This window comes from Corvus moneduloides, chromosome 2 (genome assembly GCF_009650955.1).
Source record: "Corvus moneduloides isolate bCorMon1 chromosome 2, bCorMon1.pri, whole genome shotgun sequence".
Classification (NCBI taxonomy): domain Eukaryota; kingdom Metazoa; phylum Chordata; class Aves; order Passeriformes; family Corvidae; genus Corvus; species Corvus moneduloides.
Window position 1 is genome coordinate 27118975 of NC_045477.1, and position 26949 is coordinate 27145923.

The following is a 26949-nucleotide window of genomic DNA, read 5'->3' on the forward strand; positions in this document are numbered from 1 at the left end:
ATTCTGATTTTCTTCAGAGGAAATTGTAGGTACTGATGATCAGGAATGAGTTCCTGCATGAGGACATGAATTTCTCTTGGCAGAAAGAGTGACTGGCAGTGCCCTTGCCTTAAGCCTGCTGACTTGGAAAAGTTATTGTTTTAGGACCATAACTATTGTGAAAATGAGGTTGGTGCAGGGATCAACGTGAGAGTTATTTGATTTTTTTCACCTTACTCTTCCTTGACTGGATAATAAGGGAAAAAAAAAATCCCTCCTGTCTACACTGATTCCATGGAAACCTAAAGCAAATCACTACTAGCCAGCCATATGTGCATGGGATCAGCTCTTCACCAATCAAACTGTGCCAGAAGTAGGATGTACAGAGGTCAGGTCTGGATTAACTGTTTTATGGAACAGAATTAAGTAACAAACTTTGCGGTTGAGTCATTCTGAAAGAAGTGTGGCTCAGTGAAAGGGAGGGCCGACTTCCGATTTCATGTCTGAAGCCACCAGAGGTCAGGTTCAATGTGAGAAATGTGAAGTAGAGTTCGTATAAGTGATTAACTTCCAGATTCAAGCATGTTCTTTGCATAGGAGTGTAAGGATGGGGAAATGTTCATTGAAAAATATTATTTCATTCAGATTTCAAAGTTTGCTTCACTTCTCTGACAAGTTTTGATTTCCTTTTTTTATATCTTCCTGCAAAATTGTCTTGTGTTACGTGAAAGGAACATCCTCTCAAAGTCACAAAATAGGAATAAGCCTTTCTTGAGACACAGATTCTTATTTTCGTATGTTCTTATTTTCATTGAACTTCAAACTTCAAGCATCACTAGTCTCCTAATAAATTTCTTTGTCTTTCATGTTCTTCCAGTCAAGTTGCCCCATCACAGAAGAAAGTTCTAGAAGTAAGACATCTTTGAAGTTTAGGTCCCCCCATGCTTAGGTGGCAGCTCTGTGGTGGTTTTAGGGTTACAGTTTCAGTCAGAAGTATGCATGTTGCTGTTAAGCCTCATTTTATTCTCTAACAGGCAAATGAACAACTTTTTGTAAGATAACCTGAGATTTTTCTTCCCCACACTGCCCCTGCTAATATATTTATCTACTCCTGTCTTTCAAAAATCAGAGGTAATGATTCCTTATTTTTGCTGAGAGAGAAATCATCTTATGTTTATTACAGTGCTTATGTATGGGCAGATATCACAAATTAGCCAAAGCACTGGAAGTTAATTTCCTAGCTGTCTACCAGCCACTTCTCTATTTGCAAGTGTCCTGACTCCTGCATGAAATTAGGCCTAAATTTACTCAGTTTCATCTTAAGAGATAATTTTCAGCTACTTTCCAGGAGCTTATAGAAGCTTGTTTAGTTATTAACTAGCTTTAAATATATTTAATGACTTGGACCTTGTACAACATTTGAAAAACACCAAAAAATATTCTTGATACTGAATAAATAACAAGAGCAGACCATGAAAAAATAAGATGCAGGAAGCAACTAGTAGAATTGTGATGATAGAAAACACTTGATAACTCCTTCAGTGCAAACAGAACCTTGGTACTGAGGTACACCTGGTCTCACTTAACCCACAGCTCATTTTCTATGGTGTGTTATTGCCACCTCCCTGTCCTTAGAGTGCTTCAGAAGCTGGATGCAGGAGGATTGTTCTGATACTTTGTGCTTGCATTTCTATGTAAATATGTTTTAATCAAAAAGATCTGGCTTCTTTGGGGTTTTTTTCTAAATGCAAAAATCATATAGTCTCTTGAGGACATCTAGCTCTTAATGAAAAATACCGTATCTGAAAATTGGCAAGACTGCAACAAGAACTTTTTTCTCCCCACTGTGCTTCTTTTGTGGCTTTCTCCTCATTATTGTTAGAGCCAAGAAGCTACAGCCCTAGCGGGGCCATTTTGGAGCTGGCTGCAGTTTGCTACACCTCCTTCTTCCGAGTGGTAAGTGCTCTTGATTCCTGCTGTATTTTTTTAATACTCTTATTTGTTTTTCTCTGCCACACTTAAGGAGACAGTGAAAATGGAAAGATGCATTTCTGAACCAGAGTGAAATGCTAAGGCTTTTGAGGTGGGTTTATGTTTGTTGTTTAAGTGTCATTCTTTTGGGGGAAAAGTAATAATGAGTGTGCATATTTTTATATATATATACATATATAAATGGTTTTTAGAATTCATGCTGGTAACATAATCTGCCATAGCACACTTTGAAAAAATAACACTAACTGAGGAATGATTTTCAGTCTTTTGGCCTCTAAAAAGTGCTGTGGTTTGGTTTTGTACTTTTTTGGGAGGGTGGAGAGGAAGGAGGGAAGGTAGGATGAGCATTTAACCATTTCTGAATTAATTTGCCAACTTCCCTATTCTCTATACATACATGCAGACACTTTCTCCATCCTGTATCTGTTAATAAAATGAAGGCAGAGATGTTATAAAGCTATTGGTTAGGTCTCCTGAAATGGGAGGGATTATATTAGAAGTTTACATCTTATTTGGTAAATCTGCTTGTGAGCCTCATATTTCAGGAAGGCTTGAAATAACCCTGAAAAACATGAATTAAATGTAACTCAAATGTAGTAGGTTTTGAACAGGTTAAAAAATACTTTTGAAAATTAGCAACAGATTTATAATTTTAATGACATATCAACCTCAAACACTACCAGGGCCACCTCAGCAGGTGACTGTAGAAGATGGAGCACAGGGAGCTAAGCCTATTGTGCTTACTTGTTATGTCTGTCTCTTCCCAGGCCTGGGAGGGAAAGTATCTTGTGTTTCTCCTCTGAGGGGATGTCTTCTACCTGTCTATAGGCAAAGTAATCTATCTGGTGTTTCCCATGTTTTTCTGGACTATTCAGGTGGATTTACAAGACACTGAAGCACCATGTTGCACCAAAGGCTCTTGAAATGCCTTGATTTGATGCCACCCAGCTCCTTCCTTTTATCATGTTGAGTTTGATAACAAAATAATACTGTGATGAGGAACTAAGGCATTTATAATTATGATGGTTTTGTTTGTAAAGAGTTAGTTTTAAGAGCATAGTTCCTGTTTCTATTTTTCATTCTAAATAACCTCCAGCGGGAAAGCACCAGATATTGTGGATATTGTGAACGGTGTCTATGCTTGACTCACCTTAAGCAAAGCCCTGTTTTCAAGAAAGTAGGAGTGTTATCTGAAGGCAAAGTGTTAAACTGGGCCGTTATGTGGATGGTTTCCATATTTTAGTAAAAGTTTAAGGACTTAATGCAAATGTTTGAAAACTGTGAAGCTTGAAATATGCCTGCAGTGGATGCTGATAAGATTCTAAGCCACAAAGGTAAGAGAGAAGGGACTCTGACAGAGTGTTAAAAGAAAAGCCATTTATTGCTGTAAGAGGCAATACTGCTTACGACAGGCTGATGACCACTTTCTCTCTTTACTGCAGTCTGACTAAATTCTCTGGTGTTTTACTGTCTATTTCCAAATTTGTAGACTTTAACAATTTAAAGGATGTTTTACTATTTTATAAGGTGTTCTGTTACTAATTCATTTTACTTAATGTTTAAGATTATGAATAGGACTAGATAAAAAAACTAAAACACAGAATCTTGTATTTCAATAGTAGTAAATATAGCAGAATACATGATAAGCTTTAAGGTTTCTACTATGTGTACAGCTCTTCTCAGGCAAGGTTTGTTTGGTTGTTTTTTTTTTTTTTCAACAGTGCAACAATTCCTTCACATTTTCTTTCAAGCAAACTTAGTACACAGTCCTCTTGCTGGACACTGGCATCTGTTTTGCATCCTGTGGGACATGCGTAGATCAGAATGATGGTTGCTCTGTTTTTCTGTCATCTGGTTCATTACAGTGCTTTAAATGGTTTAAATTGAAGTGCTTTAAATTGTCCTCTAGATGTGTTGCTAAATGGAAGGTTGTGCATAAGGAAAGATAAATGAGCAGTGGAAAGGGCTCCTTCTGTTTTTAAAAAGGTAGAACATCAGGCTGTTCTCCTTCCACAAATTCTGTGTTCATCTTCCATTGGTCTGGTACCCTGGTAGTGTGTGTCCCTGATTTGTCATGGGATGAGCACAATATTCAAAAGAATTTGCATCTGGAAAACTAGCTGAATCTCACTGCTGAAGATGAGTGAGCAGTGGAAGGACCAGGCACTAATATGTGCACTGCAGAAGAATAAATAATTAAGAGGATCTGAATAATTACCATTCCTCCTAATCGATTCAGTAGGACACATATGCCACTGAGGCAGGATGCTGGATGCAGGCAGTACATGGGAAGGAAAGCTAGACAGAAATGTGGCTATTTCAGCCTAATAGCAAGAGTCTGCTGTGTATGTTGGCTATGCCATGGTCAGTGGTATTCTTAACATGGCAACGTATTTTTTCACTCAGCCACCCTGGTAAGCCTGTCTTTTTCGGCTACCCTGGTAGGCCTGTCTCTCTGAACAAACACTAGCAGTAGGAAAAAAAATCCAGAAATGTTCATCTGGACACTTAGGCTTCTTTGCCCAAGTTCTAAATGACAAATGTGTTTGTTGGGCATTTTCTTTTTAGCAGCCAGTTCCAGCTGAATCCATCTGAAAGCAGGTGTTAAACCTGTAATGGCAACTTCTGTCCCTTAAAATGTGAGGCTGAGCATTCCCTGACTGAGTCAAGAAGAAAATATATTTGAAATACATGTGTGCCCTAAGGACAGCTTATATTTTCAACATCAAACATCAGATGCTAAAGTCTGAATCTACTTAAATAAAATTCTGATTACAAACTGATTGCAAACATTTGGTTAAGAGTAGTAGATAACACTTTAGTACAAATGAAGCAAAAAAACCATATTTCATCTTTTTCTGGCTAAGATTTTTTATGATCAGGATTCATATTTTGTCATAGGGTTTACACAGTATCTAAGAGACCTATAGAAAAAGTTTTGGAAGTAAACATTTAGATCACATAAGCAGTTTTGAACACTTCCCCACAGGACACAAGCTATGGCAGATCATTGTAACTTTTTATTCAAGGAAACATGGAACCCAAGTCAAAACTAGGTTAACAAATGGACTGGAGTTGGTAAATTCTTCCATCATGCTCAAACTCAAAAAAGAATCCATTTTTTGATGTTAGCAAAAGGTAGTTTCAAAATGGGATAGAAACTCGTATTCCTGTCTGCTTTTTCATAATGGATTATTCCTAGCATTTTTTTCTTTTAAGACCAGCCTATCCCTATCTCTCCTTTGCTCAGTCTACAGCCTAACCAGGGAAATATCTGCTTTGTTAATGGAAATTACTGTTAGATGCCACCCCAAGAGCTGTGGTCCGAGTTAGCCTACAAGGGAGTCCTAGCCTGATTTTACATGACAAGTTAAGCCAATGAAAAATGTTGTAATATATTCTGGGTTTTTGCCATGCAGATCACCCTGAAGCAGAATGCTTGCTAAAACTGAATTATGTGTTTATCATTGCTATTTAGTATCATTAGTCTAAACTGGGTCCTTGAGGAATAGTCCCATCAAGCAGGTATTCCCTAAAGAAAAATCCATTCTTCTGGAACATGTAACTGTCCTGTGATACTTTAAAACAAACAAACACAGCACAAAAGAACCCAACCAACAGGCTGATGTTTGGAAGATTTGGTGTTGGAGTGGAATACAAGAGTGAGTTCCTAAACTGTATTGTCTCACTGTATTTCTACTGATGTTCCCTCCTAACCGCAATCAATAGTTGAGGAAGCAGGATTAGATCCCTAATGGTTTGTTTATGTATCACCCAAGATAGCAAGATTTGGATTTTCCAAGTTGCTATGTGAGCAGCAAAACCAATGAATTTTGATTTCTCCTGGATTTGCATTCTTTGCTTTCCTGAGGCCAGACTGAATGACTAACAGATGAATCTTGTCTGCCTTTCCGTCTGTGAAGATGCCAAGTTGTGTCTCTACCCACTGCTCACCCACTGACTTTCAGGAACTTGTGCAAGCATACAGTTTTCTTTTAGACATCTTTCAGGATGAGCTTCAAATTGCCCAGCAATCTCAAAAGTTGTTCAGGGGAGGAATAGATGGATAGACCAGGAAACATCATTCTAGATAAGCACTGCTTTTTAGAAAAACAAACAAAAAAACCCAAGCCCAAACAAACCAATAAAAAGAAAGGTAAGCCCCCATGCTTTACTTCTCACGAATAACACAGCATTAGGGACTTCTTGGGTACTAAGTCCTGCTATTCATGCAGGAGTCTGTAACCACGCAGAATGGCATTTGGCACCAGGGAACATGCAGGCTCAGCCAAGGTACTACACAGACTATCAGAATCCTTCAGCATTTTTGGTAGGATGGTGAGGAATTGCAGATCTTGCTGTTGGAAATGTGTGTATACTGTTTTGAATCACACCTACATGTAGACACATTCCAGGTCTTCGGAGGTGCCAAAATTTTGCTATCTAACTTGGCAAATGTATCTTTTCACTGTTCTCTCCAAAGTAGGCTCTTGGTTTAGCTTGCATATCCTATACAGTGATTTAGCACTTTTTAAAAAAACTGGGTTTTTCAACATATTGATGTAATTACAAAAGCATATGTGCATCACTTAATCCTTTAAACCTTTCCACTGAACTGAATTACATAGCATTTCTACAGCCAACCATATGATCACTTTAACACTGCATGTATATGAGGGTTACTGCAATAAATCAGATGACTTGTTGGATATTTTTTCCCTTTTCTTCTGCTTCAAAATATATTCCTAGTGACTTGGAAAAGGTGACAGTATGTGCTTGCAAATGCAATGCATGCAGCAAGCAGCTGTTCTAGTAATACATTTTAAAAAGAGGTTGCTTCAGGTTAAAGATTACTTTTGTCCTGTTTCTGATTCAACCTCTGCAATGTAAGAAAGCCCTGCTTTGAGGCAGAGGAGATGAGTAAGGCAGTGTTTCTTGTGACAAAGAGTGTAGGCCTAACTCAAAATCTTTCAACTGTTGGAATGTATTTAGGTGAAGAAGAGACATTGGGAGCCAAACACTGCCAGAAAGTTACTTGTAGAACCTACTCAGCTCCTCTGCTTTACCGGGGAACTGGACTGTGTTCTACACAGTTCCTACCCCGGCCAAAAAGCAGGGATGGAGTGAACAGTTAGAATTGCAAGGGCCGTAATTTTGACAAATTAATTGTATTTCATGACATACTGCAACCTTTTCTCCTTTTTCCTTTGATGTTTGTGTGTAAGTGTGTAAAGAATACCCATGTGCAAATAAAACCTCTGTAGGTTTTTGCTGCTTGGCCTCTCCATTTCTGCTGCTTTAAGTGCATATGCAATTCCTGCTTGCAATTCCTGCTTTGTGACAGGGGAGCTTGCATAATGCTGCGTGTCTTTGCAAGACTAAAGCACTGGCTAATTATGTTAGCAAGGAACTCTGAGATCTGAAATGAAGTTAAACATTAAGGGTTGTTGATAAGCTAGATGCTGCAAAGGCAAATACCTGGAGTCTAAACCTCTACAGCCTTACTCAGCTGAATACAGGACAGCAACACCAATTCTGTTGCTTTTTGCCCTTCTTAAAGATGCAGTGTCGTCAAGAGAAGTGATTGTCTCCCTTCTTTTTAAGTTGCATAGCAGAAGAAACATCCTGAACATGGACTAGAAGTGATTGCGAGAAGGACTACAAAAAAGTCTGCTAGCTCAGTTAGTGTTTATTTCCAGATATCCTACTATTATTGCATTTTTAGCCATTTATCTTTTTCTTTTCCAAGATGTGACTCACTGAAGTATGTTTCCTAGCTGCACTGCAATCTTTGTGGTACAAAACAGAAACAGAACATGTCTGGGTTTTACTTCAAACTTTATCTCATAAACATTGTGCAAAGACCCCATGTAAACACCTAACTGAGTTAGCATATGAACTTACCATAGACTCATCCTATAATAAATTTAAGATCTTATAGATGGCAATAAACCAGTCTGTTTCATTTAGCGCACTGAAGTCTGGGTGTAAATAAATAAATGCTAAGGTTTTTTAAGTTTCATATCCGCAGAAAATGGTGAATGGTGTCCCAACAAATGATGTGAAAACTGTTGTATAATCTGTCCCTGTCACACTATGAAGAGGGGCACTTCTGTCAGGGAGCACTTGTCGTAGCAGGACATTTTGGCTACATTTATAATAGGATATTACCTGAGTATCGTGTAACAGGATATTTTGGTTTAAATGCAGAATTTTTTTCACTTTGAGGGGTAGATTGACAGGTTTGTGAATCCCATTGGCATCTGATGGAGGACTAGAGGATCTAGCTTGGAATATAAAGCCCTTTATCTCAGAGGTTGCTTTCTTATTATACATTTAAAGTGCATAAAGAAGTATTGATCCAGGACTGAACAGTCAAGTATTGTTGGGTTTGAAATATTTCCTAGAATTTTATGCATTAAATCAACTCCCTCATGGAATAGAGTACATGTGTGCTTATGCACAGGAAGTACTTTTACTCTTTTTGTTGTCTCTCATAATTATTTCCTGCCCTGTCTTGTATTTAGCAGCAGAGGTAGAAAGACAGGTTTGTTTCCTTTCTGAGGATACTTTTTTTTTTGGTCTGGCTAAGAAGTGGCTCAGAGCAAAAATATGTTGGCAAGTCCAGTGACATGTGAAATCAGTCAGAGATCAGATGAATCAGCTAAGGAATTAACTGCAGAAATAAATTACAAAATACTAAAGCATCCTCACTGCTGCTTTAGCTGTGGTTTTGCCTTGGAATCTTTCTGTTAGATATTCATAAGAAAAGCAGAATCTGAGTTCCCCTATGAAACCAATAAAACAAATGTGAGGTATCACATGCAAATTTACATACAGCTTAACAGAAACACTTAATTTGAAATATTCAAGAGACCTTGCCATGGAAGTGGGAAACTGCTTTAAGAAACCATATGTCCTATCTCCAAAATACAACAATTGTAAAACTTGGATGAAATCATGGGATAAAACCAAAATAGTTTAACAGGAAGGAAGGAAAGAAAGAGAGACAACAATTGTGTGAGAACAGGCTTGGAGTTCAGGTCTGAATGTTTTTATTTCTTTTAAGTTTTTTAGAGAATTTGCGTCTCAAAATAAAGAAGAGAAAGCAGTGTATCTGACATAATACATCTTCCTGATTTGGGTGTACTGTTTGTGTAGCATGGACAACACAAAGAAGGAGTCTGAACATCATGCAAACTAGCACACTGCTGTCTGGGCAAATTATTCTGCATAGACTGATTGTATTAAATTAAATACTGTCACTTGTGCCAAACTCACTGGATGAATATTACTACATAACGTGTAAGCTTTGGTAATTTAAAGAAAGCAGATACAAAGTTGAGGCCTTCCTTCCCTGTCAAAAAAAACCTGGGTTTCTTTTTCTTTTAGAGAAACTTGACAGCATGAATGGGGGGTGAAACAAGTGGAAACAGTACCTGCTAGTAGCACTGCATATTTATTTTAGCAACTCTGAGGTGGCTGGCAGAGCTTAAGTGTCATATCTGACAGAGAAGGGAGACCAAGTGTTATTAGCCAGTATGTTTGCTTTGTGTGGGAGCTAAAGTCACTGGAATTTTTCCTTAGAGGACTTGACTGTGACCTCCACAATCAAAATGTGCCCTCTGCTCCTCACGGCTAGGTGCTGTCAGCAATCGTTCACACCCAAAGAGTGGCAGTGGTTTGTGCAGCTGTGTGCAGAGCTGGGAGGGCTGTGGTTTTTGTGGCATTGCTAAAATACCTGACCAAGCTCTGCAGGCTGAGCTGGTGCTGCAATGGACAGCACAAACAGCAGTGAGCTTTTCATCAGCTTTCATGGCCTCTACTGCTTGCCACAAATTGCACTTCCAGTGGGTTGGGTCCCATGATGCAGAGCAGCTAAAGGAGCTGGGATGAGGCAACATCCATGAAATAAATGGCATGGAATATTAGCTGAAACATAAATGGAAATGGTTTATGTCAAACTGGTGTCTGTTGGAAGACCCATACTGACAACTGCTTAGCCGCAGAGGTTTTCAATTGCTCTGTTGAAAGTAAAAGCCCCAAGGCTTATTAAAGAAGGTGGTTCATGCACATGTAGTGATAGTCATAAAGCTGCCCACAACTGAATTAGAAGTCACTTGCCTTACAAGAGTTCTGTCTGGTGAACAAAGATTATTTCGCAGGAAAAGGGAATGAACCAGCTTATGATCTGTCTCTGCAGTGAGTCTTTCCAGGAACAATATAATTGTGTTAAAAAGAAGTTATTTTAGATGTGACAAAAATACTATAAACACATTACAGTTTGTGGTATTTACTTGATTTCATCCCTTCACTGGACTGTTTCAAGGCAATGCCATCACTGAGCTTGGAAGTTGCTGCGAAGTATTTGTGAAGATTCTCGATGTGCTTACTCAAGGGAATTTGGACTTAGAAAGCTTTTTTCCTCTGCTTTTATCAAAGTAGTAGCTCAAGCTGTGGAATCAGAATAATAAGAGGAAAAGAGGAAATGTACCTCAAGAAAATGTTCTTCCTGTGTTCTAAAAGATGATGGCTCATTAAACAGACTTCATCTATTTCGCTAGGGTGCAAATCAAATAGCTTTAACCAGCGTTATATTGCTCACCCACATACCTGTTTTATACCTACCTATCAAACTGATTGTGGTATGTTTGGGGATGTGTGCTGTCTGGGGTTTTTTTTGTGGGGTGTTTGGGCTTTTGGATTTTGCTTTTTTGTTTGTTTTCCTGATGATAAATTCCTAAATGAGCAGACACACAAGTTCTTTGATTCCTGTGAATTAGGAAAAAAGCAGCTTTTCCTTTTTGTGGGTGGGAGTGGAAATGGTGCAAGTGTCTAAAATTGCTCCTCCTTTCAGTTTTATGGGCTTTGCACAAGTGCTCACAAATACGTGATTGTTCTCATGCTTATATAGGAGAAAAAGCCTGTGAATCTGATTTCTCTCCCCTCTGACTCTTCAGGGGAACTATGCTTCTTTCAGTAAGTTTTATGACTGACTGTGCATTTGGTTGAATAGCTGGAAGTACTACAGACAGTAACTTCCATGCATAGCTCTAAGGAAGAGGGTGTTCTTTTTTTTCTTTTTCGCAGTTGCTGTGACTGTTGATTCAATAAAAAGTATTTTTTTTTTAATCTCATCATGAATATCGAGTTGATCTTAGTCTTTGCAGTGTTACTGTACTGTCTTTGCCCTGAAGCTACTACCTCGAGCGCTAACAGGAGGAGGCTTGCCCAAGCTGCAGTCCTATCCATAAACATAACCTTCACCACAAGTGGATGGTTGTTCTTTACTTCACCTCCTGTCAGGGTGCAGATTCAAATGCAGTTTAGGATACCTTATCATTTGCTGTCAGAAACATTCTGTGGCATGGATGAAGCTTGCCCACTCGAATGGGGCAAGTTTTCCATTGCTTTCCCGGGAACTGCCTTTGCACAGTTTACTAGGAAGGAATTAATTGAAAACCTAAATTTACCACCAAATGAAGCAGCACAGATTTGCCCAATGGAGCTTCACTGTCCCTTCCCAGGGAGTGCATCACTGAAGCAGGAAGCATTGTGTGCTGGTGGGACCAGTGATTACTGTGTTGCGAATTAATAATAATTCAGCCCTGCAAAATACTCTACATTATTTTTTCCCTCTTTTTGAAGTAACAAATATATATTTTTCTACTCACTATAAACATCTAACTTTTAGCATGGTTTTTTTTCACTCCAGGTTTGCTTGTCTTTTTCCTAATTAACTTTCACTCCTGAAATTAATGCTGCTGAAGTAAGCAGCACCCAACACAGTTTCAGTAAAACATAAAAGAAAAGGAAGACACTGATTTAGCTCTCTGAATTTTAATTGAGGTAAGGTCCTGATGCACCTTTTCTGGCTCTACCTTTTTTTTCTAAAAGAGTAGCAAAAGATTTATTAAAATGACATTGCCTTGTATAAGTTACAAGTTCTAGATCCTTTCCAGATTTTCACAAATTACTTGTAAAACTATTTCCTTTTCTCTTTTGGATGCTTTAAACACCTTCAAGAACAATTACATTAGAAGAGAACTGTCAAAGGGATTCTGTCAGAGACACTAGAACAAAGTGGGCCTGAGACAGTTTGTAGGAAATAATACTCCAACTTTGCTCTTCCATTTGTAATCGGCATAAATGTGTCAAAACAAAGGACACATCCAAGAATATTTCTATCCCTTCAAAGACACAGAACAAATTAAAACCAAATTCTTTCATCATTTTTGTTTTATATTTGGCCAGTCTTTTGAGTTAGGTAATGGAAACTTAATCCTTCCCTGCTGCAAACTGTTTTGCAAGACCAATGACTACGAAGTCCACCTGCTCAAATCTGAAGAACAAAAAGATATTTAACATTTGTTGTTGTTCTAAGAAAATATCCCTGAGTACTCTGGCAAGGCTCTTTCAAGACAAAGCTAAACCTCTAGTCCAAGAATGATATTTATCATGACCTGTTGTACAATGTAGTCATCAAGGTAGCAGACTTGGACTGCTCGGGTTGAAATGCTGTATTACTCAATCTGACAAGCTTAACACTTCCACTCAGCAAACCACACTTAAATTCCTGTCTTGACATGACTCTTCAGATGTCTAAAACCCTTAGGCCATACTTGGCCCGTGGTTCCTTAGGAACCACCAGCTTTTGCAGGAATTACAGAGGGATCTCTTCACAAACACGCGTCAGGATTTCACGATGCTGAGTCTGCGCACAGCCTGCTGAGTGGAAATAAATCTTTTCCCACAACTACTGTGTCAATAACAGAACTGCTTGGAATGAGTTGCTGTGGGCTACTGTGTCTGTAGCATGAGTGTGAATATTGTACCTGTATGTGATACTCTGAGCACAGCCATCCAGTGCAGATGGGTTCGTATTCAGTCACCACTGGGCCAGTATTTTTCTCCATATTTTTCTGTATTCCTCAGGCCTCTTTCTTATGTCCACATATGTAAAGGGACAAATCACTAGTGACATAGTACTTATTTTTCACTGCAGGATGTTCATTCAGCAGTCCTCCTATCCTGATCTGGGGCAGTCAACCTTTGGTTTTAATAGATATTCTCCCCTAAGTTCATACTGAAGAACTGGAAATGTTCCGAGGTGGTTAAGTACCCTTCAGATGCATCCTGCCAAGCTAGCACACAAGGACCAGTCAATAAAAGGAGCCTACTAGAATGTTCTCCTAAAATTGTCTGCTATACGTTTCCTATTCCTATTCCTGCTGTATTTCCTATTCCTTTTCCTATTCCTGCTTTGGAATATCCTATTCTGGGAATATCTGTTCCTGTAGGCAGAGTGTCCCTTCTGGATTCCTGAAAGGCCCTGGCACTAAGGAGGAGGAAGAATTCTGGAGTGGAAGATGAAATAAGAAGAGACAGGAAATGCTTGATTGAAGACAGGGAGGATAAACCTGCCTGACAAAATGTGCCAGTATGTGTCTAAAGGAAATGCTGGAATCTCCCTTCTCAAGGGGCTTCGAAAACTAAGCATTAGAAAATGTACTGCAGGGAACAACGCTGCATTGGCCGGAAAATGGGATGGATGATCTAATTATTCTCCATCTTGCCTAAGTCTATGAATAATCCAGATCTCTTTAGCTGTTCTTTTTCTCACTAATTTCCAAAATATTGTAAGCTGGGAATTACTTATTTTGAAAGAAATCATATTAATAATTATTTCTTTTAATCCATCAGGTTTGAGGGTCAGCATATTCTGTAACCTACTTTCCAAATTTGTAGCTAGGTGTAGTACTAAGCTCAGGCAGATATGTATAGATACAGCTTGTTTCTACAGTGTATATTTGCAGAGTTTTGGGGGTAGTCCTGCTCAGCTGTTTGGTGGGGTGGTATGAGTAATTCTGTGCAAGGAAACCTGTAAAGTTTGCATGATAATCTTTGAAGAGACTTGATGTAATTTCCTTCGTTCTCCCGCTACCACAAATTTTTCCTGATACAATGACAGCAAGTGTCCCAGTATTTATATGGATGTTAGTCAGCCTGACAAGCATACACCCACCTATATGTCTCTAGCAGGCTTGGTAGTATTCATTCATTTAATAAGGGAACAGAAGCATAAAGGATATTTTTGCTGAATTGGAAATTTTCTGGGTTTCGTTGTGCTGTTCAACCTAAAGGTTTCAGGTGATTTATTTCTGTAAAGAGCCTTCATCTTACATTTCCCTTATTTTTCTAGCCCAAATACAGTGTAATTTGTATTGTTTCTATGTGACTTTTGATTTTACTTCCCCATCAAGAAAATTTTATCCATAGGCACGTGTACGCTTGCATAAATATTAAATGAAATATCAGGGAGAGACTTAATTCTGTCCTCAGTGTGAAAAGTATTACATTGCTTTAACTACAGCCATTCCACAGACTGAGACAGCTGAATCAGGATCTCAGGACACATACACAGATTAGATAAGCAATGTGGATGTCTCTTACAGTTAAACAGCAAGATTGTAAGTTATTTAAGACAGAATTCGTATAGCTCTATCCTTGAGTTCAAGGAGCTAAGCAGTCTTCAACATGTCATTACTTCATAAGCAGTAGCCAGTTTATCATCCTAACTCCTATATTAAGGCATGTATCACCAGTGTGTTTTCACACAAAGGAACCAAGGCACACAAATAAAAATTGTACTCAGACTTACACAAGGAGCAGGTGGCCTTGCTGCTGATCAGTGAAGTATTCAGGGAAAGTTATGTGCCTCGAGATTGTGGCTACACATCTTGCACCCAGGTCCTGCACTTGGCACACATGGTAACTTGACCCCAGAAATGTCTTGTTTCATAATTTACTCAATCAATAAGATACAGCTCATTCTAAAACCAAAACACCAGCATTAACTTTCTTTTAGAAGAGATAGTATCAAGAAGCTACATCCATCAACGTATCTACCTGTAAAGAAGAGAACTGATTGTCTTTTGGATCCAAGGCATTACAATGACTTGTTTAGGATAGACTTTCAAGGCTGCAGTTAATGCTGAGAGCCAGTTACTTTTGCTAAAATCATAAAATTGTTAATCCCTTTGTGAATCTATTATGGAGAACTTGTATTAGTCATCACAATAAGAAATTATTTTGGAATGTCCAAGCTAGAATTTGTGATGCTGTTTAGTAATTTGAGAATATGGGCTTTCATTTAGCTCCTGCCACAGTGAAACTAGTACAACACACTCAAAATGAGAGCATCCAGCAGTAACACAGCATGTTCTTAACCAGAACAAATTTACTGTGAGCCAGGGGTCAGTCAAAAAAAGGAATAGGAAGCTTGCAGCTCTCTTTGTGAGTGTCAATAAACCTGTCCATTAACACCTGTTCAGCAGTTCTCTATGTTGCAGCAACACTTAAATGAAATATCAGTCAATTTAAATTTAGCTTGTAAATTCCTGTCCCATATGCCATAACTGTTCATTATTCAATTATTTTGTATATACTGTAACTCTTGAAATAATGTTGTTTTAAATAGTTACAGCTGGAAAAAAATCTTGGGTTTAGGACAAGAATGGCTAAACTAATGAATAGTTGATAAAAAAGTGAAATAAATGTTAATTCATCATTTACAGTCAGTAATAATAAAGTTGTACCTGGAAGAGCTAAAGGGAAATAAAATTGCTGAGTCAGTTTCAGCTCTGTCTAACACTTGTCTAAATTACTGAGCTTTTTCTTAGAGACCTGACTAATGTTGGGATAGTCCTTTGGGCTGGGGAAGATTCTTCTTTTGAACTGAAAATATTTTCAGTCTTTTTAAACTTCCTACTACTTTTGTGCAGTAGACGTTTAGCTATCCTGAAGCACTTCAGTAAGAACAACTCAATTCTGTTTGGTCTCAAAGTAAATGAATTTGAAGACTTGTGCCTAGCAACCATAACAATAAAATGCTATTGGTTTGGGTTTGGGTTTTGGGGTTTTTTTAAGGTATTATTTTTTCAGTAGCACAAATTTAAGTTTGAATATGTGATAGAGGAAGTGATTCTTCTTTTTCTATTAAAAAAATTATCTTTGAGGCTAGCCTCACTCTAGAAAGGGGAAGTTTTCAGGCTGTTTCAAGCTATGTGCTTGAATCTTCAAGCTATGTGCTTGAATCTTCAACCATTTTGACAGTCTTATGTATTTTCTCCCTGCCCATGCAAAACCAGGAATTTCTTATTGAGGATGTGTTTGCAATTTCATTGAGCTAAGAGGCTTTATTTGAGTTTAGATTCAAGCCCTTTAAAAAGGTATTTACCCTAAAGAATGTGCAGAACCTTTCTTAAAATATGCTTATGATTGCCAAAAGAAAGGACTTTTAATGTATGCATGTGAAATATTCAATAGAAATGACCTGCTGCTCCAGCTCTGAAAAAAGACGGTACTGAGAAACTTTGCCAGATGACACCAGGTCGTGAAGTGCTTTGTGAGACATGTCTTGGCCTGTTCTAGTTACTGATGAAACTTGCTTTCCATTTCAGTAAGGCCAAAATTTCACAGTTGGATGATGCCCTAGAGATTATCAAGAACACTAAGAAAAATTTCCCATCATCTCTGATTAATTACCCAGAATAACAAGTGTTCCCCTGGGCCACATTGTCTCTCAGCTATAGATAAGCACTGCTATGTGAATTTTAATGAAGTGCAAACTCTGCAGCAAGCAGGATAAATTCACCACTGCACCATGTGTTCCTGTTGGCAACCTGGCAACATAAATCTAGAATAACAGTAATTGCTCTCTAATATAGTAGTGCTAAGAGCTTTAAGGTTACTGATTCAAGTGTATTTTGAGGTGGGGAGGATGAAAGTAGGGAAGAAACACACTAGAAGTGCTTCAGTGTAAATTAATTTACTATCTAAGAGTTATTTGTAGAGGAACTCGTGGAATATTGTCAAGAGCCTGAAATCCATGAAAAATCTCCAATCCTTTCTACAGTATGAATAGTGATTTTTTTCTTTTAAAATATTTCTTCTTTTAAATATTTTTTCTTTTTAAATATTTCTTTTGATATCTTTCTACCAGTTAGTGCATTTAAAGTATTTACTAATGTTCACAAGAATACGTAGTAGGTTATCCGAAACAGATGTGGTTTTTCAATTAAAATAAGGTGCTCTTTTGTTATAATCAATATGTTACAACATGTAACTAACTCATGAATACCATGATTACATCAGGACAGTACACTGAGAATTATTCTTAAAGGTTAGATGTATTGGTTCTTCTTCACTTGGTTAAACAAAGTCATTGCCTTTCCCAATATACCTTGCCTTGCTTCTATTCTCACAACTGAAGGAAAAAAAGGTATTTGTTTAGCTATGCAAAGAAAAACTCATTTGGATGCATTTTTGTTTTGCCAATTCACGTGTTTCAGTATCTTTGTCCCTTCTTTTTAGTCCTAAGCTGAAGAACTGCTTTTCTTAAAATTGGAGTGGCGGGTGTACGTGTTTTGAACCTTTTTTTCTTTCTGTTACTTGTATAGAATGCAAGTTTGAGAGAGCTGGAATAATACAGACACAAGTGTCTCTTAAAAATCTGCATAGTTTCAAAATTTTCTGTAGGCTTGTTTGTAATCCTCCAACAAGTCGTCTGTGAGTAGGGAAGCATAGTTTGTCTCATTTTATAGATAGTAAACACGGAAGTGGAAAAGCTACACAACTGTAAAAACAGACAGATGGTCCCTAATCTTTGGTATGAAAAAGGATCAAGGGTGGTGGTGGAATAAAAGAACAACCCAAGCAAACAAACCAAACCAAACAGAAAGAACCCAACCCCAAAAATTGCCAGAAAGCCTATCAGGTTTACTACTGAGTTTATCCAGGGAAAAGCTTTGATGATTCACAAGTGGCTCTTGAGCTGCCAGTCTTTTCACTTTGCTTGCTGTGCATGTAGTGCTGCCCATCACCTGTTGTTAATTATAACATCCTATAAATCTAGTGTTAGAAGACCAGCAGTGGGACACAGTGCCTGCCCTGGCTTAATGGACACTCTAGGAAAAAAATAATTTTTCAAGAATTTATTCCTGGACCAGCTTCTATGAACTTGGCATTGTCATGAACTGATACTTCTATTAAGAAAAACACAAGTGAGTGCCTTTAAACAAATAAGGTGCTGGCTTTGTAAAATCATTGTGGTTTCAAGCACTGTATCAAAAAACACTATGATGGGAAGCTATCATTTAATAAATCAAAATAGCTTGCTTGGTAATAAATATTTTTCTTAGAAACCACAATATTCTCTTTTCTATGGATCATATGACTTTCCAGTTCCTGAATTTTTTCACATTACTGGAGTAACAAAGGAACGTGGGAAATAACTCTGCATGGTGAAATCATTCTGTTAAGCTGTGCCTACACTGTGGTTAGAACAATTTAAAAATGTGTGATTTCAGGCATAGGTGATCAAATTCTTCCCTTTTTCAGGTAGCCACAATTTGGCTGAATTGGGCAGTACTGCCTTTCTGCGATGAGGAAAGTGTTTAGTTTTGACTAAATCACTTAAATTTCATTTCTCTTCTTTGTATTCTGCAAAGGGGTGAGCAATATTTCCATCTCACAGTATGGGAAATAGTTTCTTGCCTCTGTGGGCTCTGAGCATTAAAAAAACCACAACAATCTGAAGAAGGCCATGAATTGTTGCTATTGACTCTGTTCTATGTTGGCTGCTGTTCAGGTAACTTCCACTTGTATTGATAAATCAGCCTTTGTAGTTAGCAGTAAAAAGAAAGCCAGTATTAAAAATAAACGTGGAAGAAACTGAACAAAGATGTATATTTTGCTGTCAGTGACAGCAGCCTAAATTCAGATTTGGTCTAGATGCAAGTCCTGTAAAGACTCGCACATAAATAACATCTATAAGAAATATACTCTTGCCTTTACACAGATGTATTCTCACATGCAGAATAACCTGCTGACATAAAATATCAAATTGACTGGCACCTATCTATTGACATTACCAAAGACTGTCAGGTGGTCCTAAATATTTAGCGACAGACTTCGCTGAAAACATATATGCACTTTCATACTTGCATGTATTTGTATATCAATTAATACGTGTCACCTGAAGAATACAAGTAATAAATATTTCTGTAATTAATACTGCTCTATGCAAAATCCCTCAAGTTCTCCAATGGCTGCTAAGAAAGGCATAAAAAAAGTTTATACAAAGTCTGAAGATTCACCTTGTTTTACTGGAATCCCTTTATGATGCACTTCTCATGCAAAGCCACTGTATTCTTCCATTTTTTGGTTCCACAATTATTCGGTGTTCTGAATTTTTGTGTTCCTGGGTGTGAGATTCTTTTTCTTATGAAGTGCAATGTGGATATGGATATGAATATATTTGTATAGCTTCAATGACTTACTGGCTCTGCTCGCTGGTAAAAATACGGTTTTTATTATCCTTAAAACTCCTGACTCAACCTACTTTGGGAAAGTTGAGCTATATTGTTTCTTACTGTCCACATGACATGGTGTGCATTCTAGGTGAGATCCAAGGTACTGTACAGTGGACTCACATCAAAAGAGAAACTGTTGCAGCAAACCTTGATTGGAAGCTGGAATGTAACTTAAGGAATATTAATAACAGAAAGTTACTGAAGTCAGAGTTCTTGCTTTAGGCAAACAACTTCTCAGTGGTCCAAAGTGCTGGCTTAGGAGATGGATAGGACAAAAATTGCTGAAAATATGTAAGAAATATAAAGCCTTGGGAAAAAAAATAATATTGGAGTATCATTTGTTTAACAGGCAGGCTTTAAATGACCTCCGTGTTGGTTACTGTTTTGTAATGGAATTTCATTACTTTGAAAGCAAATGTGGAGCCTGTGGCAGCTTTGTTGGATATATTTATAAGAATATATCTATCCTCTAGCTGATCTTCCTGTGCTCCTATCTCTGCATTTTGTTTCTTTTTATCTGAAGTGGTGATTTTATGACAACCCATTTAAATCTTTAGGATTCATGTTAATATACCATGAATGTTGTGCAATGCTATTAGGGCAATGGACAGAAAACTGATTGATTATTGATATGCCAGGAAAGGAAGAGATACTTTCTGAAAATCTTTTTTGCATAACTTAGTTCTGAAGTTAATTACATCTCTGCATTCTTATGGGTGAGCCTCAGAGCCACCTGCTTAGTTTGTATTTTTTGACTTAATTCTGCAGCTGAGTGCTTTCCTGTCTGCATCCTAAGCTACACGTTGCTGTAACACACTGTGCCTGCATCAGCCCTGTGCTGTGTGCAGTCCCTTTCTTGAGGGAAGACGTGACACGGTTCACCAGTGACTGGTGGGCTTTCAGAAAGGCTGTTTTCCTGCTGAGTGAGCCATGTTTATGAAGTAGGCCACTGTAGGGAAGCCCATCCCACTAAGCAGAAACTGATCTCAGTTTGTGTCCGAAAAGAAGTTGATGTCCTCGGCAAAGCCTCCCTCTCTCAGAATAATACCCTGACATCTTCTGCCTTTGTGAATGGAGAAGTTCTAATCTCTAGCTAGGGGTTAGCATTCTCATGTAGTTTCTACCCTTTGTCTGTGAAGATTTTTGACAAGATAGATCCTTTCCAATGGCAATATTTTTTCTCGGGACGTATTAATTGCATTGTTTCAGCATTAGACTTCTTCATTAATTATGGCAGAAAATTACCTCAGTTTAATAGGAGAGTACTTCACTATACCAATTCTGATATCCAGGCTCAACATCCAGTAATGAAGAGATCGTAACAATGCCGAGTATCAAATTTGAAGGATTCTGACAATCTGCATTTTCTTTTCTAGAAAGAGAAAGAAGTAAGAATGTATGTTAATAGCCTTCAAAAAGGCAGGAGAGCAAAAAGATACTTTATACTTTACTTGAATAAATAAGCTACAGAGAGTTTATTTTATTTTTCTATTTTAATATTTTTTGATGTAAGGAGACGTTAATACATGAAATAAACATGAAACAGCCCAGGAAAATTGTGTTTAAAACTGTTGTTCAGGTTACAAAGACACCATGAAAGGCTCACATTTTGGTTTGTACTATTTTTATGAGTAGTATTGTCTGCATTCCTCCACTATGCTTTGGTGCAGCTCTGTAATTCACAGAAAACTATTTATTATTTTCTCACTGGACTACTTTGTATATTACAAAGGATCATTATTTCTAGTTGTACACAGCTGATTTTTCTCTTCTCAAGAGCAGTCAGTTTCAAGCTTGGTCAGAATTTTGAACAAGCAAAAGCCGGAAAGATGAGAGAGAAAAGTGAAATACTTCAAGGTACAGTGTAAACTCTGGTTTATCATAAAATACCAGACAACAAATTGCATCAACCAAAGCCTAAAACCAAAGTAGTTTTTCCCCTGCCTCATAAACGAGTAACAGTCGACAGCTCTGGAATGCACACTCCTCTCCCATGAAAACATTTTTCCGCTCTGCCTTTTCCAAAACTCAGAAGTTCAAAGCTAAACTACTACATGTTATAAAAGAACAAATTTACCATGACACTTAAACAAAGACATGAGTCAGTGTATTCAGATTTCTTGAGGGAGGAAGGAGTTATGTTTCTTGTTAAGGCAAGGTTTGCAGTAAAGAAGTTATTTTTATAGTTTTATATATCTCCTTATAATTATTTATTCACGCAAATGTTCTGTTTTACTGCACAGTTAAAGTTGTAATTCATGCCCTTTTTGTAATGGATATATTAATTGAGGTTTACAACATTTCTCCTCAGAAAGCAAAATATTAACATCCTCCTTAAACAACTGGGCAAATGCAATCACAGACATTAAGAAATTTGGTTCACTATTATTTAGGACATCCATGGCAGTCTGGGAACCTCAGCAGTTGCTCTTTACTCTGAAGAGTGCTACTTGTGTTCTTGGGAATGGCACAAGTAAGGTGGCCAGCATACATGTTAACAGCAGAGACAAAATGAGATGGCTATGGACTGCTGTGGACAAAACAACTTATATCTGGAATAAAAAGCACGTGATTTTATGCCCTCTTAAATGTGAGATGTAGAACATAATAGACTAAGCAGCTGAATTGCTGTATGTAGTTTTTAAAGCTGTCTAGGAAACTTGGAACACCATTTCCATTTATTTGGAACAAGTGGCTGACTCATTTGTCTGCCTTGATAAACCTCTACGACTGTTCCTGACTGAAATGAATATTCTGAAAGTCATTGCTTTTGTGAAACAAGAAAGAAGTACAGAAAGTCACAGAGCTCCTGTTAATACTGAGCCTCATTGAATGTAATATCGATTTGGAATATGTTAAAGGATGCAAACTTCTAGGTACTGTGGCAGCTTTAATGTGTTCACTCTTTCAAGCAGATTGATGTGGCCCAGTCTTGTCCTTTGTAGATACAAAATTTGAGGTAGCTAGGTCAAAGGTCTGCTCTAGATTCAGACCTTTGACACTGAATGTTATATTCAGTTATATTCAGTAGGATGGAACCAAAATCTGAAAATCCTTGAGCATGGAAAAAGCTGACATATCAAACTGTATCCAACAGCCTATGAACACCCATCAGGATTCAGTTTTCCTTTATTAATATATAAAGGTTTATTAGGTCAGTCTCTAAAAGCAGTGTTTAGCAACTGTAGAGACAACATGCTCAAATTGAGGAACACAATTTTTTTCCTTCAAATGCAATTTTTTTTTTTGCCTGGCTGGTTGCTTTACCTATAGTCATAAGTTCTCTTTAGCCTTTTAAAAATACTATTATATTTCACAGGGGAATACGGGGAGGCTTTAATGCAATTAATAGAAAGGGGGGTTTAAACTTTAACGTTCAAAATGGCAATGTTTTGGTTTTTCATTTATCCATTTTAGAGGCCTTTAGCAAACTGTACCATTGAATTTAATGTTGGTCATGAAGGAGATCGTCTGTGGCAAGTAACATTTCTAATAAGGGAGAAGTCACAGTCAGTTCTGTTGGATGCAGGCATATCACACTGGTGACAATGGCCAGAAGCACCAGCCAGCTAAAGAGGGGAACCTGCATTAAGTGGCCTGCTGGGTAGATGAACCATGTTTTGATAACCTTCGGAATAAGGACAAAGGTGAACTCTGAGAGACAATAAACTCATTTAATTTTCAGTCATCATGCGTTAAAACTTTCAAAGTCACTAAGAAAGCAACACCAGAATATAAATGTCATTGAGCAGTAGGGTGCAATTAGGAGGCAGTGCCTTGACAGAAAGAGAGCAGCTGATTGGTAACAGGCCAGTGGTAGCTGTGCTCCTGTGTGCAAACAAGGGTGAGAAGGGGTTCACTCCCCCCTTTCCCTGGAGCCAAGCACAGTCCTCACCTGTGCTGCTTTGTTTGGCTACATGGGCAACACAGGCAGCAATGCCTTACATGTTCTGCAGCAGTCAGAACCACAGTTTGGGCAAACTCGGTACCAAGCAGTGTGGTAAGGATCACACAGGGCAAATATGTATTCCCTTGGCCCTCGCTTCCACCTCCCACGTTACGCAAGTGAGCAGGGAAGGGACTTTCACCAGAGGTTAGGAAAACTGTGATTTATAATAGTGGTGGCAGGTGCAACAGGGGAGATTGAGGGACCAAGGGAGCCAAGTATTTTAAGCATCTGTTATAGGCCTGTGCCAGATGCAGGATACCAGACAAGATGTGCCATTTGTCTGTTCTTGAATGGAATTTCCTATGTCCCTAATACCAAGCAAACTCTGTTTATTTATGATATAACTACTTCTGCTTTTGTAGAGATGATATACAGCACATTTCATCTTTTTACTTTCACAATGATATTTAAACACTTAGAAAGTTATTTATTTAGCTGTGTAAATTCAGTCAGGAGGGTTTTTGCTTTGTCATGGGTGGATCTGTAAAAGCTGGAAAACTACCCAGTTTAGGAAGGCTGCCTTGTGCAGTTTCCAGAAGTACAGTTTTCTCTAACACTTGTCTGGGTTAAAAATGGGACTCAGGTTCTTACAAGACCTGTGTCAGGCAGTGATTTCAAGTGATCATTTGCACAGCACAGAAAGAATAATAATTTGGGAAATGCTGACTGTTCTCTCCTGACAGTGGATTTTCTTCCAATTCTAAGTGATTATATTTAATAAGTAATTCCAATTATTTCCCAAAGGAATAAGCAGGAATTTCTAAGCGAAACATTTTCTCAGAAAATGTCAATTCAAAGCTACAGCTTCCTAGTGGAAATGCATGCATTGGTCATAAAAGGAAATGTCTCCCATTTCTTGGAGTGCATTTCTTGACAAATTTTGACAGAAACACAGTCAATGAGACCAGTTATCTGTAGTTGATTATCCTACCTTTAAGTCTCTGTGCTACCTTGTTAATACAAAAGACATAAGCCACAAATTACATTTAAGACCAGGAGAAAAAGTCAGTGCTGATATATCTAGCTCTAAAAGGAAAATGGAACAGCCCCACTGTCCCAAGACCTGGACTCTAGAGTAAGCCAGTTGCACGGAAGAGTCCATCTTCTGCATATCAACCTTGATTACTGTCAGCACCCTTCCTGTCACCACTGGAATGCCTGTTTGCTGTTGCTCCAAAGGCACTTCAGGCTGGACTGTCAAACCTCCCAGCCTTTTTCATGGGCCCTTTCTGGTACCTCTGCTCCAGCGTCGCATCTCCCAGTCCTTTACCAGCAAGCTGTGTCATGATTACCTCAATGCTCTCTGAACGAAGATCTTTCTTTGAACTGTTGCTAGATTTTGAATTTACAGGAGGTGACACCCAAGACAGACTTCTTGACCTGGGCCCTCAGTTGACCCTAGCTTTTACACTGAAATGCCTTGGTTTCTCTTGGACAGAACAAGAGAATTTAAAATAAGCAAAAATCTGCAAGATGGAAAAAGTGAAAAGTTGTAGTGAGAAATTTACTAACACAACCATAAGGCCCACAAAATAACTAATCATAATCCAAGTTCCTCCACTGATAGTCCCTCTAACATTTTAGGTCACAAGGTACATCAAAGTATGTGCGGTTAACTGCCTGCATAAATGTGCTTCAGGAGCTCATCCCTTCCTGCCTCATTTGTTCTGTTTGTAAAGCTGTGGCTGTATTATTAGACTGCGGCAGTGCTCTGAAGTCCAGCTTCTGTCAAGATTTGTTGTTACAATAATTGCTGCAGCAGATGTCCGAAAAAGAAGCAGCCATTCACCAATCAAAGTACAACCACAGTCATCACTTGTGTTGTGTGCTATTGCAGGTATAGAACCAACAGAGCAGAAAAATGTTCACACTTGCTTCTAGGTGTAATCCTCTGTCAGGAGAGTATCTCCCTTCCCCCCAAAGGTTTTTCCAGTACACTTTGCTGGTTTTAGCTGTAGCTAGAAAAGATACAGCTGTGTTTTTTGGCTTATACAGCTTGAGCTCAACATTCAGCAACAGCTTAGTCTGAGCTGTTTTACAAAACTATTTTTCTGTAAACATTTTCATTCAATAGTTACCATGCAATATCTATGCTCCCTTAAAACACACTAGTGACTGCGTGCCTTATCTTTGTATTGCCAAACTGGTCAGATACTTACTTGGGAGGTGGTCTGAAAGCTGGGGACAGAGGTGAAACAGAGAGCACTTAATGAAAGCTGGATTCTGACATGCAGTCCTGTGACAGACAGTCTGACAAGCTGCTGCTGAGTGACACAGAGAGCAGCATCTCAACTGGCAGCTGAATGAGTATAGTCAGTTTGAAGAAGAATTTTTAAGTTAGCCTTTAGCTCATGGTTTGGAAACTGTCATTTGCAAATGGACCTCACACAAACAGAGCATAAAATAGAGGATCCAGGCTGGGGCTTGGGGGTTTTGCACACATTTACACTTTCAGGTACTCAGGTCCTTGCCTGAGGTTCAGGACAATCATAAATGTAGTTAAATCATGCCGTGTACAGAGGCTGCTTTAAGGACGCTGCCGCTTCCCACTGAGGTAAAGTCCGGCCAAGAATAGCATGTGTTTCCTCCTCTGCATCTAGCACAACTGCGGCTAAGTGGTTGCTTATGTTCAAAAATGAATGAAATATTCAATGAAAACAAGAATCTTCACTGACATGACCGCTGCTTCTTAATCGTTACACAGAATAGTGTTGTCTTGCCCAAGCGTGCCTGGCTCTCTACGAATAATGGAGACAGGACAGTGTTTGGATAGCTGCTGTTTTTCTGAAGAGTGGGGAGGGTGTGCCTGTTTTGGGGGCATGTTCACAAAAGTTTTAGCCCAGAAAGAAAGAGATACATCTGGAAAGAGCATAAATCAGGTTGCCAGACTCTGGCGCTGCTACTAGAAATAATTCTTTCTCAGGGAAGTACCAAAATGTGGCTGTCTGGTTTGCCCACAAGTATCCGGGCATTTTTCTTGGCAGGCATGGATACTGGCGGCTGTTTGGCATTTTGATTGCTGCCCCAACTAGTGTCTATTCTTCCTCTGCTGAAGATGGAAGAATACACTTGTGGTTAAATCACTGGCCTAGGGATTAGGCAAAGTGGGTTCTGCTCAGATTTTAGTCTGCATCCTTGGCCAGGTCACTTAAGCAAGAATTTTGAGAAGTGCTCAGCACCCACAAATGGGATCAGATTTTTCAAAAGCTTTCTGCCTGCACCGAGGCAGTGGCCTAGATGATCAAAGGAAATTCTTAGAAAATCTGGCTGCAAGTGTCACTGTGAGAGCTACTGGGTGCTGATCACTCATGAAAATCTGGTTCTCATTGAGGTGCCCGGATGGGAATCAAACTCTCCATCTCGCTCCCATGATGATGGGAAGACACTTGAGAATCTGGCCAGGAGCAATCTCTGGAAATGCTACACTAGCAACTTTCTCTGTGCCTCAATTTCCTCTAAAATGAGAGTGATGTTGCCAGGGTTCTTGTAAGGATAAATTTATTAACCTGCTGTGTGTGAGGTTCTTGGATGCTTCTGCAGCCAGAAGAGGGAGGTGAAGCATTTGTAGCATAGTATCTTTCCAGACATACCAATCATCTGCATAAACAGGAGTGTGTTAAAGTGACTGGAGCAAGAGTCCAGGAGTCAGCTTTG

At 38.6% G+C, this 26949-nt stretch overlaps 1 protein-coding gene across 3 annotated transcripts in view; it reads right to left on the reverse strand.

Annotated features, from left to right (window-relative positions):
• COL8A1 (collagen type VIII alpha 1 chain) overlaps positions 1–26949 on the reverse strand; it is a 123834-nt gene that overhangs the window by 49857 nt on the left and 47028 nt on the right. For all 3 annotated transcript variants that reach the window (XM_032098608.1, XM_032098605.1, XM_032098607.1), the window contains exon 2: positions 20592–20718. The gene's annotated coding sequence lies outside the window, so the exon portion shown is untranslated. The remainder of the gene's footprint in view (positions 1–20591; positions 20719–26949) is intronic.